This window comes from Engystomops pustulosus, chromosome 7, assembly GCF_040894005.1.
Source record: "Engystomops pustulosus chromosome 7, aEngPut4.maternal, whole genome shotgun sequence".
NCBI lineage: Eukaryota > Metazoa > Chordata > Amphibia > Anura > Leptodactylidae > Engystomops > Engystomops pustulosus.
Window position 1 is genome coordinate 138,963,255 of NC_092417.1, and position 14,334 is coordinate 138,977,588.

The following is a 14,334-nucleotide window of genomic DNA, read 5'->3' on the forward strand; positions in this document are numbered from 1 at the left end:
GAACATGTCCTGTGAAAAATGGACATACTAAAGAAGAGTCATGTCAAATGTTGACATTTTTGATAACATTATATTAGAAAAGCGGTTACATTGCAAAACCCTATGATTTGGACGCTATGATTTTTTTTCTTCCCGGCAGGAAACCCATATAAGCTACCATTGTGTGATCTCTGTTGTTTTGGACAGCAGTACTCACCCTGTTTCCAACATCATACGCAATTTGATCAAGGTCATCGCGTTGCCAAGGCTTGTCATGGAACTAATGCCTCCCCGTGCCCACAGACTGTAAGGTTCCATGGTGTAACGGTTAGCACTCTGGACTTTGAATCCAGCTATCCGAGTTCAAATCTCGGTGGAACCTTTAAGAAATTCCTTCAGCCAAAGATTGTTTTCATGACTTTTGGGGCAGAGATTGAGTTAAAAATCAAGACCTTTATTTCATGACCCCAAACATGCTGATAAAAGGTTCAAAAGGGACACTCTTCTGCATGTCTATGGTTTTCCCAATGAAACCATCAGTTTACTTCTTAGTGCAGCCAGAAGACTCCCATTCAAACAGAGTGCTTGGGGAACAATCAACCCTGATCTAGGATGTTAAGCTATGTAGCAAAGGGAATGAAACCCATGCATCTGGCTTCCTGCATGTAGTAGTCGTGGCCGAGTGGTTAAGGCGATGGACTTGAAATCCATTGGGGTCTCCCCGCGCAGGTTCATATCCTGCCGATTACGTCTAAGTTTTCTGTCCTTAGAGCATAGCATTGCTAGACTAAATCTTTCTCTTTGAACCCCTCTGTCCAGCGTGCAAGTTTCCAGAGATGAGAAAGTACAATCCCTTTTGCAAAAAGCTATGAAGTAGCTTTTGGCTTGCAAAATGTGTAGCGCCTTCCGAATGATAAGCTTTAAATGTCTGCCTGTATATAGCTTTAGGGGTCTTTTTTAATTTCTACCCCATTACCAGGCAAAGGATACAGTAATGTGATTATAAGACAGATTCGGAGATGATTTTAAGACAACCCTTGTCGTATGACCACAGCACCTTTAGAAACCCTATAGAACAAGATTTTTACAAAATTGGTCGTCCTAGTGAAAAATAAGCTTTTCCAAATGTTAATTGTTTGAAATTGAAACATGTTTTCTGATTTCATGTCCTTAAACATTTCATCATTTTGTGTGGCTTTTGTTCCCCTTCTTTCTTGACAGGAAGCTACTGTGAACACATTAGACAATTCCCTTCACCCCTTGCAATTTAAGAAGACAGTTACCTCCCACCACTTTCATATTGTTCTCCAACTGGGCCATAAACTTTTCTGCCAACTATGCTTTTGCCTGCCATCTCAGAGGTTTAAGGTTCCAAAAGCTGGGGGTGGTATTCTAAAAGTTTAGCGAAATATTGAGAGGTAACTCAGGAGCAGTTTGAAAGATCTAGAAGTTGATTGTCCAATGACACAGAAGGGCTGGGATGAACATGTCCTGTGAAAAATGGACATACTAAAGAAGAGTCATGTCAAATGTTGACATTTTTGATAACATTATATTAGAAAAGCGGTTACATTGCAAAACCCTATGATTTGGACGCTATGATTTTTTTCCTTCCCGGCAGGAAACCCATATAAGCTACCATTGTGTGATCTCTGTTGTTTTGGACAGCAGTACTCACCCTGTTTCCAACATCATACGCAATTTGATCAAGGTCATCGCGTTGCCAAGGCTTGTCATGGAACTAATGCCTCCCCGTGCCCACAGACTGTAAGGTTCCATGGTGTAACGGTTAGCACTCTGGACTTTGAATCCAGCTATCCGAGTTCAAATCTCGGTGGAACCTTTAAGAAATTCCTTCAGCCAAAGATTGTTTTCATGACTTTTGGGGCAGAGATTGAGTTAAAAATCAAGACCTTTATTTCATGACCCCAAACATGCTGATAAAAGGTTCAAAAGGGACACTCTTCTGCACGTCTATGGTTTTCCCAATGAAACCATCAGTTTACTTCTTAGTGCAGCCAGAAGACTCCCATTCAAACAGAGTGCTTGGGGAACAATCAACCCTGATCTAGGATGTTAAGCTATGTAGCAAAGGGAATGAAACCCATGCATCTGGCTTCCTGCATGTAGTAGTCGTGGCCGAGTGGTTAAGGCGATGGACTTGAAATCCATTGGGGTCTCCCCGCGCAGGTTCATATCCTGCCGATTACGTCTAAGTTTTCTGTCCTTAGAGCATAGCATTGCTAGACTAAATCTTTCTCTTTGAACCCCTCTGTCCAGCGTGCAAGTTTCCAGAGATGAGAAAGTACAATCCCTTTTGCAAAAAGCTATGAAGTAGCTTTTGACTTGCAAAATGTGTAGCGCCTTCCGAATGATAAGCTTTAAATGTCTGCCTGTATATAGCTTTAGGGGTCTTTTTTAATTTCTACCCCATTACCAGGCAAAGGATACAGTAATGTGATTATAAGACAGATTCGGAGATGATTTTAAGACAACCCTTGTCGTATGACCACAGCACCTTTAGAAAGCCTATAGAACAAGATTTTTACAAAATTGGTCGTCCTAGTGAAAAATAAGCTTTTCCAAATGTTAATTGTTTGAAATTGAAACATGTTTTCTGATTTCATGTCCTTAAACATTTCATCATTTTGTGTGGCTTTTGTTCCCCTTCTTTCTTGACAGGAAGCTACTGTGAACACATAAGACAATTCCCTTCACCCCTTGCAATTTAAGAAGACAGTTACCTCCCACCACTTTCATATTGTTCTCCAACTGGGCCATAAACTTTTCTGCCAACTATGCTTTTGCCTGCCATCTCAGAGGTTTAAGGTTCCAAAAGCTGGGGGTGGTATTCTAAAAGTTTAGCGAAATATTGAGAGGTAACTCAGGAGCAGTTTGAAAGATCTAGAAGTTGATTGTCCAATGACACAGAAGGGCTGGGATGAACATGTCCTGTGAAAAATGGACATACTAAAGAAGAGTCATGTCAAATGTTGACATTTTTGATAACATTATATTAGAAAAGCGGTTACATTGCAAAACCCTATGATTTGGACGCTATGATTTTTTTTCTTCCCGGCAGGAAACCCATATAAGCTACCATTGTGTGATCTCTGTTGTTTTGGACAGCAGTACTCACCCTGTTTCCAACATCATACGCAATTTGATCAAGGTCATCGCGTTGCCAAGGCTTGTCATGGAACTAATGCCTCCCCGTGCCCACAGACTGTAAGGTTCCATGGTGTAACGGTTAGCACTCTGGACTTTGAATCCAGCTATCCGAGTTCAAATCTCGGTGGAACCTTTAAGAAATTCCTTCAGCCAAAGATTGTTTTCATGACTTTTGGGGCAGAGATTGAGTTAAAAATCAAGACCTTTATTTCATGACCCCAAACATGCTGATAAAAGGTTCAAAAGGGACACTCTTCTGCACGTCTATGGTTTTCCCAATGAAACCATCAGTTTACTTCTTAGTGCAGCCAGAAGACTCCCATTCAAACAGAGTGCTTGGGGAACAATCAACCCTGATCTAGGATGTTAAGCTATGTAGCAAAGGGAATGAAACCCATGCATCTGGCTTCCTGCATGTAGTAGTCGTGGCCGAGTGGTTAAGGCGATGGACTTGAAATCCATTGGGGTCTCCCCGCGCAGGTTCATATCCTGCCGATTACGTCTAAGTTTTCTGTCCTTAGAGCATAGCATTGCTAGACTAAATCTTTCTCTTTGAACCCCTCTGTCCAGCGTGCAAGTTTCCAGAGATGAGAAAGTACAATCCCTTTTGCAAAAAGCTATGAAGTAGCTTTTGACTTGCAAAATGTGTAGCGCCTTCCGAATGATAAGCTTTAAATGTCTGCCTGTATATAGCTTTAGGGGTCTTTTTTAATTTCTACCCCATTACCAGGCAAAGGATACAGTAATGTGATTATAAGACAGATTCGGAGATGATTTTAAGACAACCCTTGTCGTATGACCACAGCACCTTTAGAAAGCCTATAGAACAAGATTTTTACAAAATTGGTCGTCCTAGTGAAAAATAAGCTTTTCCAAATGTTAATTGTTTGAAATTGAAACATGTTTTCTGATTTCATGTCCTTAAACATTTCATCATTTTGTGTGGCTTTTGTTCCCCTTCTTTCTTGACAGGAAGCTACTGTGAACACATAAGACAATTCCCTTCACCCCTTGCAATTTAAGAAGACAGTTACCTCCCACCACTTTCATATTGTTCTCCAACTGGGCCATAAACTTTTCTGGCAACTATGCTTTTGCCTGCCATCTCAGAGGTTTAAGGTTCCAAAAGCTGGGGGTGGTATTCTAAAAGTTTAGCGAAATATTGAGAGGTAACTCAGGAGCAGTTTGAAAGATCTAGAAGTTGATTGTCCAATGACACAGAAGGGCTGGGATGAACATGTCCTGTGAAAAATGGACATACTAAAGAAGAGTCATGTCAAATGTTGACATTTTTGATAACATTATATTAGAAAAGCGGTTACATTGCAAAACCCTATGATTTGGACGCTATGATTTTTTTTCTTCCCGGCAGGAAACCCATATAAGCTACCATTGTGTGATCTCTGTTGTTTTGGACAGCAGTACTCACCCTGTTTCCAACATCATACGCAATTTGATCAAGGTCATCGCGTTGCCAAAACTTGTCATGGAACTAATGCCTCCCCGTGCCCACAGACTGTAAGGTTCCATGGTGTAACGGTTAGCACTCTGGACTTTGAATCCAGCTATCCGAGTTCAAATCTCGGTGGAACCTTTAAGAAATTCCTTCAGCCAAAGATTGTTTTCATGACTTTTGGGGCAGAGATTGAGTTAAAAATCAAGACCTTTATTTCATGACCCCAAACATGCTGATAAAAGGTTCAAAAGGGACACTCTTCTGCATGTCTATGGTTTTCCCAATGAAACCATCAGTTTACTTCTTAGTGCAGCCAGAAGACTCCCATTCAAACAGAGTGCTTGGGGAACAATCAACCCTGATCTAGGATGTAAAGCTGTGTAGCAAAGGGAATGAAACCCATGCATCTGGCTTCCTGCATGTAGTAGTCGTGGCTGAGTGGTTAAGGCGATGGACTTGAAATCGATTGGGGTCTCCCCGCGCAGGTTCAAATCCTGCCGACTACGTCTAAGTTTCCTGTCCTTAGAGCATAGCATTGCTAGACTAAATCTTTCTCTTTGAACCCCTCTGTCCAGCGTGCAAGTTTCCAGAGATGAGAAAGTACAATCCCTTTTGCAAAAAGCTATGAAGTAGCTTTTGACTTGCAAAATGTGTAGCGCCTTCCGAATGATAAGCTTTAAATGTCTGCCTGTATATAGCTTTAGGGGTCTTTTTTAATTTCTACCCCATTACCAGGCAAAGGATACAGTAATGTGATTATAAGACAGATTCGGAGATGATTTTAAGACAACCCTTGTCGTATGACCACAGCACCTTTAGAAAGCCTATAGAACAAGATTTTTACAAAATTGGTCGTCCTAGTGAAAAATAAGCTTTTCCAAATGTTAATTGTTTGAAATTGAAACATGTTTTCTGATTTCATGTCCTTAAACATTTCATCATTTTGTGTGGCTTTTGTTCCCCTTCTTTCTTGACAGGAAGCTACTGTGAACACATAAGACAATTCCCTTCACCCCTTGCAATTTAAGAAGACAGTTACCTCCCACCACTTTCATATTGTTCTCCAACTGGGCCATAAACTTTTCTGCCAACTATGCTTTTGCCTGCCATCTCAGAGGTTTAAGGTTCCAAAAGCTGGGGGTGGTATTCTAAAAGTTTAGCGAAATATTGAGAGGTAACTCAGGAGCAGTTTGAAAGATCTAGAAGTTGATTGTCCAATGACACAGAAGGGCTGGGATGAACATGTCCTGTGAAAAATGGACATACTAAAGAAGAGTCATGTCAAATGTTGACATTTTTGATAACATTATATTAGAAAAGCGGTTACATTGCAAAACCCTATGATTTGGACGCTATGATTTTTTTTCTTCCCGGCAGGAAACCCATATAAGCTACCATTGTGTGATCTCTGTTGTTTTGGACAGCAGTACTCACCCTGTTTCCAACATCATACGCAATTTGATCAAGGTCATCGCGTTGCCAAGGCTTGTCATGGAACTAATGCCTCCCCGTGCCCACAGACTGTAAGGTTCCATGGTGTAACGGTTAGCACTCTGGACTTTGAATCCAGCTATCCGAGTTCAAATCTCGGTGGAACCTTTAAGAAATTCCTTCAGCCAAAGATTGTTTTCATGACTTTTGGGGCAGAGATTGAGTTAAAAATCAAGACCTTTATTTCATGACCCCAAACATGCTGATAAAAGGTTCAAAAGGGACACTCTTCTGCATGTCTATGGTTTTCCCAATGAAACCATCAGTTTACTTCTTAGTGCAGCCAGAAGACTCCCATTCAAACAGAGTGCTTGGGGAACAATCAACCCTGATCTAGGATGTTAAGCTATGTAGCAAAGGGAATGAAACCCATGCATCTGGCTTCCTGCATGTAGTAGTCGTGGCCGAGTGGTTAAGGCGATGGACTTGAAATCCATTGGGGTCTCCCCGCGCAGGTTCATATCCTGCCGATTACGTCTAAGTTTTCTGTCCTTAGAGCATAGCATTGCTAGACTAAATCTTTCTCTTTGAACCCCTCTGTCCAGCGTGCAAGTTTCCAGAGATGAGAAAGTACAATCCCTTTTGCAAAAAGCTATGAAGTAGCTTTTGACTTGCAAAATGTGTAGCGCCTTCCGAATGATAAGCTTTAAATGTCTGCCTGTATATAGCTTTAGGGGTCTTTTTTAATTTCTACCCCATTACCAGGCAAAGGATACAGTAATGTGATTATAAGACAGATTCGGAGATGATTTTAAGACAACCCTTGTCGTATGACCACAGCACCTTTAGAAACCCTATAGAACAAGATTTTTACAAAATTGGTCGTCCTAGTGAAAAATAAGCTTTTCCAAATGTTAATTGTTTGAAATTGAAACATGTTTTCTGATTTCATGTCCTTAAACATTTCATCATTTTGTGTGGCTTTTGTTCCCCTTCTTTCTTGACAGGAAGCTACTGTGAACACATTAGACAATTCCCTTCACCCCTTGCAATTTAAGAAGACAGTTACCTCCCACCACTTTCATATTGTTCTCCAACTGGGCCATAAACTTTTCTGCCAACTATGCTTTTGCCTGCCATCTCAGAGGTTTAAGGTTCCAAAAGCTGGGGGTGGTATTCTAAAAGTTTAGCGAAATATTGAGAGGTAACTCAGGAGCAGTTTGAAAGATCTAGAAGTTGATTGTCCAATGACACAGAAGGGCTGGGATGAACATGTCCTGTGAAAAATGGACATACTAAAGAAGAGTCATGTCAAATGTTGACATTTTTGATAACATTATATTAGAAAAGCGGTTACATTGCAAAACCCTATGATTTGGACGCTATGATTTTTTTCCTTCCCGGCAGGAAACCCATATAAGCTACCATTGTGTGATCTCTGTTGTTTTGGACAGCAGTACTCACCCTGTTTCCAACATCATACGCAATTTGATCAAGGTCATCGCGTTGCCAAGGCTTGTCATGGAACTAATGCCTCCCCGTGCCCACAGACTGTAAGGTTCCATGGTGTAACGGTTAGCACTCTGGACTTTGAATCCAGCTATCCGAGTTCAAATCTCGGTGGAACCTTTAAGAAATTCCTTCAGCCAAAGATTGTTTTCATGACTTTTGGGGCAGAGATTGAGTTAAAAATCAAGACCTTTATTTCATGACCCCAAACATGCTGATAAAAGGTTCAAAAGGGACACTCTTCTGCACGTCTATGGTTTTCCCAATGAAACCATCAGTTTACTTCTTAGTGCAGCCAGAAGACTCCCATTCAAACAGAGTGCTTGGGGAACAATCAACCCTGATCTAGGATGTTAAGCTATGTAGCAAAGGGAATGAAACCCATGCATCTGGCTTCCTGCATGTAGTAGTCGTGGCCGAGTGGTTAAGGCGATGGACTTGAAATCCATTGGGGTCTCCCCGCGCAGGTTCATATCCTGCCGATTACGTCTAAGTTTTCTGTCCTTAGAGCATAGCATTGCTAGACTAAATCTTTCTCTTTGAACCCCTCTGTCCAGCGTGCAAGTTTCCAGAGATGAGAAAGTACAATCCCTTTTGCAAAAAGCTATGAAGTAGCTTTTGACTTGCAAAATGTGTAGCGCCTTCCGAATGATAAGCTTTAAATGTCTGCCTGTATATAGCTTTAGGGGTCTTTTTTAATTTCTACCCCATTACCAGGCAAAGGATACAGTAATGTGATTATAAGACAGATTCGGAGATGATTTTAAGACAACCCTTGTCGTATGACCACAGCACCTTTAGAAAGCCTATAGAACAAGATTTTTACAAAATTGGTCGTCCTAGTGAAAAATAAGCTTTTCCAAATGTTAATTGTTTGAAATTGAAACATGTTTTCTGATTTCATGTCCTTAAACATTTCATCATTTTGTGTGGCTTTTGTTCCCCTTCTTTCTTGACAGGAAGCTACTGTGAACACATAAGACAATTCCCTTCACCCCTTGCAATTTAAGAAGACAGTTACCTCCCACCACTTTCATATTGTTCTCCAACTGGGCCATAAACTTTTCTGCCAACTATGCTTTTGCCTGCCATCTCAGAGGTTTAAGGTTCCAAAAGCTGGGGGTGGTATTCTAAAAGTTTAGCGAAATATTGAGAGGTAACTCAGGAGCAGTTTGAAAGATCTAGAAGTTGATTGTCCAATGACACAGAAGGGCTGGGATGAACATGTCCTGTGAAAAATGGACATACTAAAGAAGAGTCATGTCAAATGTTGACATTTTTGATAACATTATATTAGAAAAGCGGTTACATTGCAAAACCCTATGATTTGGACGCTATGATTTTTTTTCTTCCCGGCAGGAAACCCATATAAGCTACCATTGTGTGATCTCTGTTGTTTTGGACAGCAGTACTCACCCTGTTTCCAACATCATACGCAATTTGATCAAGGTCATCGCGTTGCCAAGGCTTGTCATGGAACTAATGCCTCCCCGTGCCCACAGACTGTAAGGTTCCATGGTGTAACGGTTAGCACTCTGGACTTTGAATCCAGCTATCCGAGTTCAAATCTCGGTGGAACCTTTAAGAAATTCCTTCAGCCAAAGATTGTTTTCATGACTTTTGGGGCAGAGATTGAGTTAAAAATCAAGACCTTTATTTCATGACCCCAAACATGCTGATAAAAGGTTCAAAAGGGACACTCTTCTGCACGTCTATGGTTTTCCCAATGAAACCATCAGTTTACTTCTTAGTGCAGCCAGAAGACTCCCATTCAAACAGAGTGCTTGGGGAACAATCAACCCTGATCTAGGATGTTAAGCTATGTAGCAAAGGGAATGAAACCCATGCATCTGGCTTCCTGCATGTAGTAGTCGTGGCCGAGTGGTTAAGGCGATGGACTTGAAATCCATTGGGGTCTCCCCGCGCAGGTTCATATCCTGCCGATTACGTCTAAGTTTTCTGTCCTTAGAGCATAGCATTGCTAGACTAAATCTTTCTCTTTGAACCCCTCTGTCCAGCGTGCAAGTTTCCAGAGATGAGAAAGTACAATCCCTTTTGCAAAAAGCTATGAAGTAGCTTTTGACTTGCAAAATGTGTAGCGCCTTCCGAATGATAAGCTTTAAATGTCTGCCTGTATATAGCTTTAGGGGTCTTTTTTAATTTCTACCCCATTACCAGGCAAAGGATACAGTAATGTGATTATAAGACAGATTCGGAGATGATTTTAAGACAACCCTTGTCGTATGACCACAGCACCTTTAGAAAGCCTATAGAACAAGATTTTTACAAAATTGGTCGTCCTAGTGAAAAATAAGCTTTTCCAAATGTTAATTGTTTGAAATTGAAACATGTTTTCTGATTTCATGTCCTTAAACATTTCATCATTTTGTGTGGCTTTTGTTCCCCTTCTTTCTTGACAGGAAGCTACTGTGAACACATAAGACAATTCCCTTCACCCCTTGCAATTTAAGAAGACAGTTACCTCCCACCACTTTCATATTGTTCTCCAACTGGGCCATAAACTTTTCTGGCAACTATGCTTTTGCCTGCCATCTCAGAGGTTTAAGGTTCCAAAAGCTGGGGGTGGTATTCTAAAAGTTTAGCGAAATATTGAGAGGTAACTCAGGAGCAGTTTGAAAGATCTAGAAGTTGATTGTCCAATGACACAGAAGGGCTGGGATGAACATGTCCTGTGAAAAATGGACATACTAAAGAAGAGTCATGTCAAATGTTGACATTTTTGATAACATTATATTAGAAAAGCGGTTACATTGCAAAACCCTATGATTTGGACGCTATGATTTTTTTTCTTCCCGGCAGGAAACCCATATAAGCTACCATTGTGTGATCTCTGTTGTTTTGGACAGCAGTACTCACCCTGTTTCCAACATCATACGCAATTTGATCAAGGTCATCGCGTTGCCAAAACTTGTCATGGAACTAATGCCTCCCCGTGCCCACAGACTGTAAGGTTCCATGGTGTAACGGTTAGCACTCTGGACTTTGAATCCAGCTATCCGAGTTCAAATCTCGGTGGAACCTTTAAGAAATTCCTTCAGCCAAAGATTGTTTTCATGACTTTTGGGGCAGAGATTGAGTTAAAAATCAAGACCTTTATTTCATGACCCCAAACATGCTGATAAAAGGTTCAAAAGGGACACTCTTCTGCATGTCTATGGTTTTCCCAATGAAACCATCAGTTTACTTCTTAGTGCAGCCAGAAGACTCCCATTCAAACAGAGTGCTTGGGGAACAATCAACCCTGATCTAGGATGTAAAGCTGTGTAGCAAAGGGAATGAAACCCATGCATCTGGCTTCCTGCATGTAGTAGTCGTGGCTGAGTGGTTAAGGCGATGGACTTGAAATCGATTGGGGTCTCCCCACGCAGGTTCAAATCCTGCCGACTACGTCTAAGTTTCCTGTCCTTAGAGCATAGCATTGCTAGACTAAATCTTTCTCTTTGAACCCCTCTGTCCAGCGTGCAAGTTTCCAGAGATGAGAAAGTACAATCCCTTTTGCAAAAAGCTATGAAGTAGCTTTTGACTTGCAAAATGTGTAGCGCCTTCCGAATGATAAGCTTTAAATGTCTGCCTGTATATAGCTTTAGGGGTCTTTTTTAATTTCTACCCCATTACCAGGCAAAGGATACAGTAATGTGATTATAAGACAGATTCGGAGATGATTTTAAGACAACCCTTGTCGTATGACCACAGCACCTTTAGAAAGCCTATAGAACAAGATTTTTACAAAATTGGTCGTCCTAGTGAAAAATAAGCTTTTCCAAATGTTAATTGTTTGAAATTGAAACATGTTTTCTGATTTCATGTCCTTAAACATTTCATCATTTTGTGTGGCTTTTGTTCCCCTTCTTTCTTGACAGGAAGCTACTGTGAACACATAAGACAATTCCCTTCACCCCTTGCAATTTAAGAAGACAGTTACCTCCCACCACTTTCATATTGTTCTCCAACTGGGCCATAAACTTTTCTGCCAACTATGCTTTTGCCTGCCATCTCAGAGGTTTAAGGTTCCAAAAGCTGGGGGTGGTATTCTAAAAGTTTAGCGAAATATTGAGAGGTAACTCAGGAGCAGTTTGAAAGATCTAGAAGTTGATTGTCCAATGACACAGAAGGGCTGGGATGAACATGTCCTGTGAAAAATGGACATACTAAAGAAGAGTCATGTCAAATGTTGACATTTTTGATAACATTATATTAGAAAAGCGGTTACATTGCAAAACCCTATGATTTGGACGCTATGATTTTTTTCCTTCCCGGCAGGAAACCCATATAAGCTACCATTGTGTGATCTCTGTTGTTTTGGACAGCAGTACTCACCCTGTTTCCAACATCATACGCAATTTGATCAAGGTCATCGCGTTGCCAAGGCTTGTCATGGAACTAATGCCTCCCCGTGCCCACAGACTGTAAGGTTCCATGGTGTAACGGTTAGCACTCTGGACTTTGAATCCAGCTATCCGAGTTCAAATCTCGGTGGAACCTTTAAGAAATTCCTTCAGCCAAAGATTGTTTTCATGACTTTTGGGGCAGAGATTGAGTTAAAAATCAAGACCTTTATTTCATGACCCCAAACATGCTGATAAAAGGTTCAAAAGGGACACTCTTCTGCACGTCTATGGTTTTCCCAATGAAACCATCAGTTTACTTCTTAGTGCAGCCAGAAGACTCCCATTCAAACAGAGTGCTTGGGGAACAATCAACCCTGATCTAGGATGTTAAGCTATGTAGCAAAGGGAATGAAACCCATGCATCTGGCTTCCTGCATGTAGTAGTCGTGGCCGAGTGGTTAAGGCGATGGACTTGAAATCCATTGGGGTCTCCCCGCGCAGGTTCATATCCTGCCGATTACGTCTAAGTTTTCTGTCCTTAGAGCATAGCATTGCTAGACTAAATCTTTCTCTTTGAACCCCTCTGTCCAGCGTGCAAGTTTCCAGAGATGAGAAAGTACAATCCCTTTTGCAAAAAGCTATGAAGTAGCTTTTGACTTGCAAAATGTGTAGCGCCTTCCGAATGATAAGCTTTAAATGTCTGCCTGTATATAGCTTTAGGGGTCTTTTTTAATTTCTACCCCATTACCAGGCAAAGGATACAGTAATGTGATTATAAGACAGATTCGGAGATGATTTTAAGACAACCCTTGTCGTATGACCACAGCACCTTTAGAAAGCCTATAGAACAAGATTTTTACAAAATTGGTCGTCCTAGTGAAAAATAAGCTTTTCCAAATGTTAATTGTTTGAAATTGAAACATGTTTTCTGATTTCATGTCCTTAAACATTTCATCATTTTGTGTGGCTTTTGTTCCCCTTCTTTCTTGACAGGAAGCTACTGTGAACACATAAGACAATTCCCTTCACCCCTTGCAATTTAAGAAGACAGTTACCTCCCACCACTTTCATATTGTTCTCCAACTGGGCCATAAACTTTTCTGCCAACTATGCTTTTGCCTGCCATCTCAGAGGTTTAAGGTTCCAAAAGCTGGGGGTGGTATTCTAAAAGTTTAGCGAAATATTGAGAGGTAACTCAGGAGCAGTTTGAAAGATCTAGAAGTTGATTGTCCAATGACACAGAAGGGCTGGGATGAACATGTCCTGTGAAAAATGGACATACTAAAGAAGAGTCATGTCAAATGTTGACATTTTTGATAACATTATATTAGAAAAGCGGTTACATTGCAAAACCCTATGATTTGGACGCTATGATTTTTTTTCTTCCCGGCAGGAAACCCATATAAGCTACCATTGTGTGATCTCTGTTGTTTTGGACAGCAGTACTCACCCTGTTTCCAACATCATACGCAATTTGATCAAGGTCATCGCGTTGCCAAGGCTTGTCATGGAACTAATGCCTCCCCGTGCCCACAGACTGTAAGGTTCCATGGTGTAACGGTTAGCACTCTGGACTTTGAATCCAGCTATCCGAGTTCAAATCTCGGTGGAACCTTTAAGAAATTCCTTCAGCCAAAGATTGTTTTCATGACTTTTGGGGCAGAGATTGAGTTAAAAATCAAGACCTTTATTTCATGACCCCAAACATGCTGATAAAAGGTTCAAAAGGGACACTCTTCTGCACGTCTATGGTTTTCCCAATGAAACCATCAGTTTACTTCTTAGTGCAGCCAGAAGACTCCCATTCAAACAGAGTGCTTGGGGAACAATCAACCCTGATCTAGGATGTTAAGCTATGTAGCAAAGGGAATGAAACCCATGCATCTGGCTTCCTGCATGTAGTAGTCGTGGCCGAGTGGTTAAGGCGATGGACTTGAAATCCATTGGGGTCTCCCCGCGCAGGTTCATATCCTGCCGATTACGTCTAAGTTTTCTGTCCTTAGAGCATAGCATTGCTAGACTAAATCTTTCTCTTTGAACCCCTCTGTCCAGCGTGCAAGTTTCCAGAGATGAGAAAGTACAATCCCTTTTGCAAAAAGCTATGAAGTAGCTTTTGACTTGCAAAATGTGTAGCGCCTTCCGAATGATAAGCTTTAAATGTCTGCCTGTATATAGCTTTAGGGGTCTTTTTTAATTTCTACCCCATTACCAGGCAAAGGATACAGTAATGTGATTATAAGACAGATTCGGAGATGATTTTAAGACAACCCTTGTCGTATGACCACAGCACCTTTAGAAAGCCTATAGAACAAGATTTTTACAAAATTGGTCGTCCTAGTGAAAAATAAGCTTTTCCAAATGTTAATTGTTTGAAATTGAAACATGTTTTCTGATTTCATGTCCTTAAACATTTCATCATTTTGTGTGGCTTTTGTTCCC

At 41.0% G+C, this 14,334-nt stretch overlaps 20 non-coding genes across 20 annotated transcripts; all 20 read left to right on the top strand.

The window, feature by feature from the left end:
* Positions 1–289: 289 nt before the first annotated feature.
* TRNAQ-UUG (transfer RNA glutamine (anticodon UUG)) lies at positions 290–361 on the top strand. The gene has a single exon. It is a non-coding gene; the product is annotated as a tRNA-Gln (tRNA).
* Positions 362–647: 286 nt separating this feature from the next.
* Positions 648–729, top strand: TRNAS-UGA (transfer RNA serine (anticodon UGA)). Its single transcript has one exon. It is a non-coding gene; the product is annotated as a tRNA-Ser (tRNA).
* A 1,021-nt stretch (positions 730–1,750) lies between these two features.
* TRNAQ-UUG (transfer RNA glutamine (anticodon UUG)) lies at positions 1,751–1,822 on the top strand. The gene has a single exon. It is a non-coding gene; the product is annotated as a tRNA-Gln (tRNA).
* A 286-nt stretch (positions 1,823–2,108) lies between these two features.
* TRNAS-UGA (transfer RNA serine (anticodon UGA)) lies at positions 2,109–2,190 on the top strand. Its single transcript has one exon. It is a non-coding gene; the product is annotated as a tRNA-Ser (tRNA).
* Positions 2,191–3,211: 1,021 nt separating this feature from the next.
* On the top strand, positions 3,212–3,283 carry TRNAQ-UUG (transfer RNA glutamine (anticodon UUG)). The gene has a single exon. It is a non-coding gene; the product is annotated as a tRNA-Gln (tRNA).
* A 286-nt stretch (positions 3,284–3,569) lies between these two features.
* On the top strand, positions 3,570–3,651 carry TRNAS-UGA (transfer RNA serine (anticodon UGA)). The gene has a single exon. It is a non-coding gene; the product is annotated as a tRNA-Ser (tRNA).
* A 1,021-nt stretch (positions 3,652–4,672) lies between these two features.
* TRNAQ-UUG (transfer RNA glutamine (anticodon UUG)) lies at positions 4,673–4,744 on the top strand. Its single transcript has one exon. It is a non-coding gene; the product is annotated as a tRNA-Gln (tRNA).
* A 286-nt stretch (positions 4,745–5,030) lies between these two features.
* Positions 5,031–5,112, top strand: TRNAS-UGA (transfer RNA serine (anticodon UGA)). The gene has a single exon. It is a non-coding gene; the product is annotated as a tRNA-Ser (tRNA).
* A 1,021-nt stretch (positions 5,113–6,133) lies between these two features.
* On the top strand, positions 6,134–6,205 carry TRNAQ-UUG (transfer RNA glutamine (anticodon UUG)). The gene has a single exon. It is a non-coding gene; the product is annotated as a tRNA-Gln (tRNA).
* Positions 6,206–6,491: 286 nt separating this feature from the next.
* Positions 6,492–6,573, top strand: TRNAS-UGA (transfer RNA serine (anticodon UGA)). The gene has a single exon. It is a non-coding gene; the product is annotated as a tRNA-Ser (tRNA).
* A 1,021-nt stretch (positions 6,574–7,594) lies between these two features.
* Positions 7,595–7,666, top strand: TRNAQ-UUG (transfer RNA glutamine (anticodon UUG)). The gene has a single exon. It is a non-coding gene; the product is annotated as a tRNA-Gln (tRNA).
* A 286-nt stretch (positions 7,667–7,952) lies between these two features.
* Positions 7,953–8,034, top strand: TRNAS-UGA (transfer RNA serine (anticodon UGA)). Its single transcript has one exon. It is a non-coding gene; the product is annotated as a tRNA-Ser (tRNA).
* Positions 8,035–9,055: 1,021 nt separating this feature from the next.
* On the top strand, positions 9,056–9,127 carry TRNAQ-UUG (transfer RNA glutamine (anticodon UUG)). Its single transcript has one exon. It is a non-coding gene; the product is annotated as a tRNA-Gln (tRNA).
* Positions 9,128–9,413: 286 nt separating this feature from the next.
* TRNAS-UGA (transfer RNA serine (anticodon UGA)) lies at positions 9,414–9,495 on the top strand. Its single transcript has one exon. It is a non-coding gene; the product is annotated as a tRNA-Ser (tRNA).
* Positions 9,496–10,516: 1,021 nt separating this feature from the next.
* Positions 10,517–10,588, top strand: TRNAQ-UUG (transfer RNA glutamine (anticodon UUG)). The gene has a single exon. It is a non-coding gene; the product is annotated as a tRNA-Gln (tRNA).
* Positions 10,589–10,874: 286 nt separating this feature from the next.
* TRNAS-UGA (transfer RNA serine (anticodon UGA)) lies at positions 10,875–10,956 on the top strand. The gene has a single exon. It is a non-coding gene; the product is annotated as a tRNA-Ser (tRNA).
* A 1,021-nt stretch (positions 10,957–11,977) lies between these two features.
* On the top strand, positions 11,978–12,049 carry TRNAQ-UUG (transfer RNA glutamine (anticodon UUG)). The gene has a single exon. It is a non-coding gene; the product is annotated as a tRNA-Gln (tRNA).
* Positions 12,050–12,335: 286 nt separating this feature from the next.
* On the top strand, positions 12,336–12,417 carry TRNAS-UGA (transfer RNA serine (anticodon UGA)). Its single transcript has one exon. It is a non-coding gene; the product is annotated as a tRNA-Ser (tRNA).
* A 1,021-nt stretch (positions 12,418–13,438) lies between these two features.
* On the top strand, positions 13,439–13,510 carry TRNAQ-UUG (transfer RNA glutamine (anticodon UUG)). Its single transcript has one exon. It is a non-coding gene; the product is annotated as a tRNA-Gln (tRNA).
* Positions 13,511–13,796: 286 nt separating this feature from the next.
* Positions 13,797–13,878, top strand: TRNAS-UGA (transfer RNA serine (anticodon UGA)). The gene has a single exon. It is a non-coding gene; the product is annotated as a tRNA-Ser (tRNA).
* The last annotated feature ends 456 nt before the right edge of the window (positions 13,879–14,334 follow it).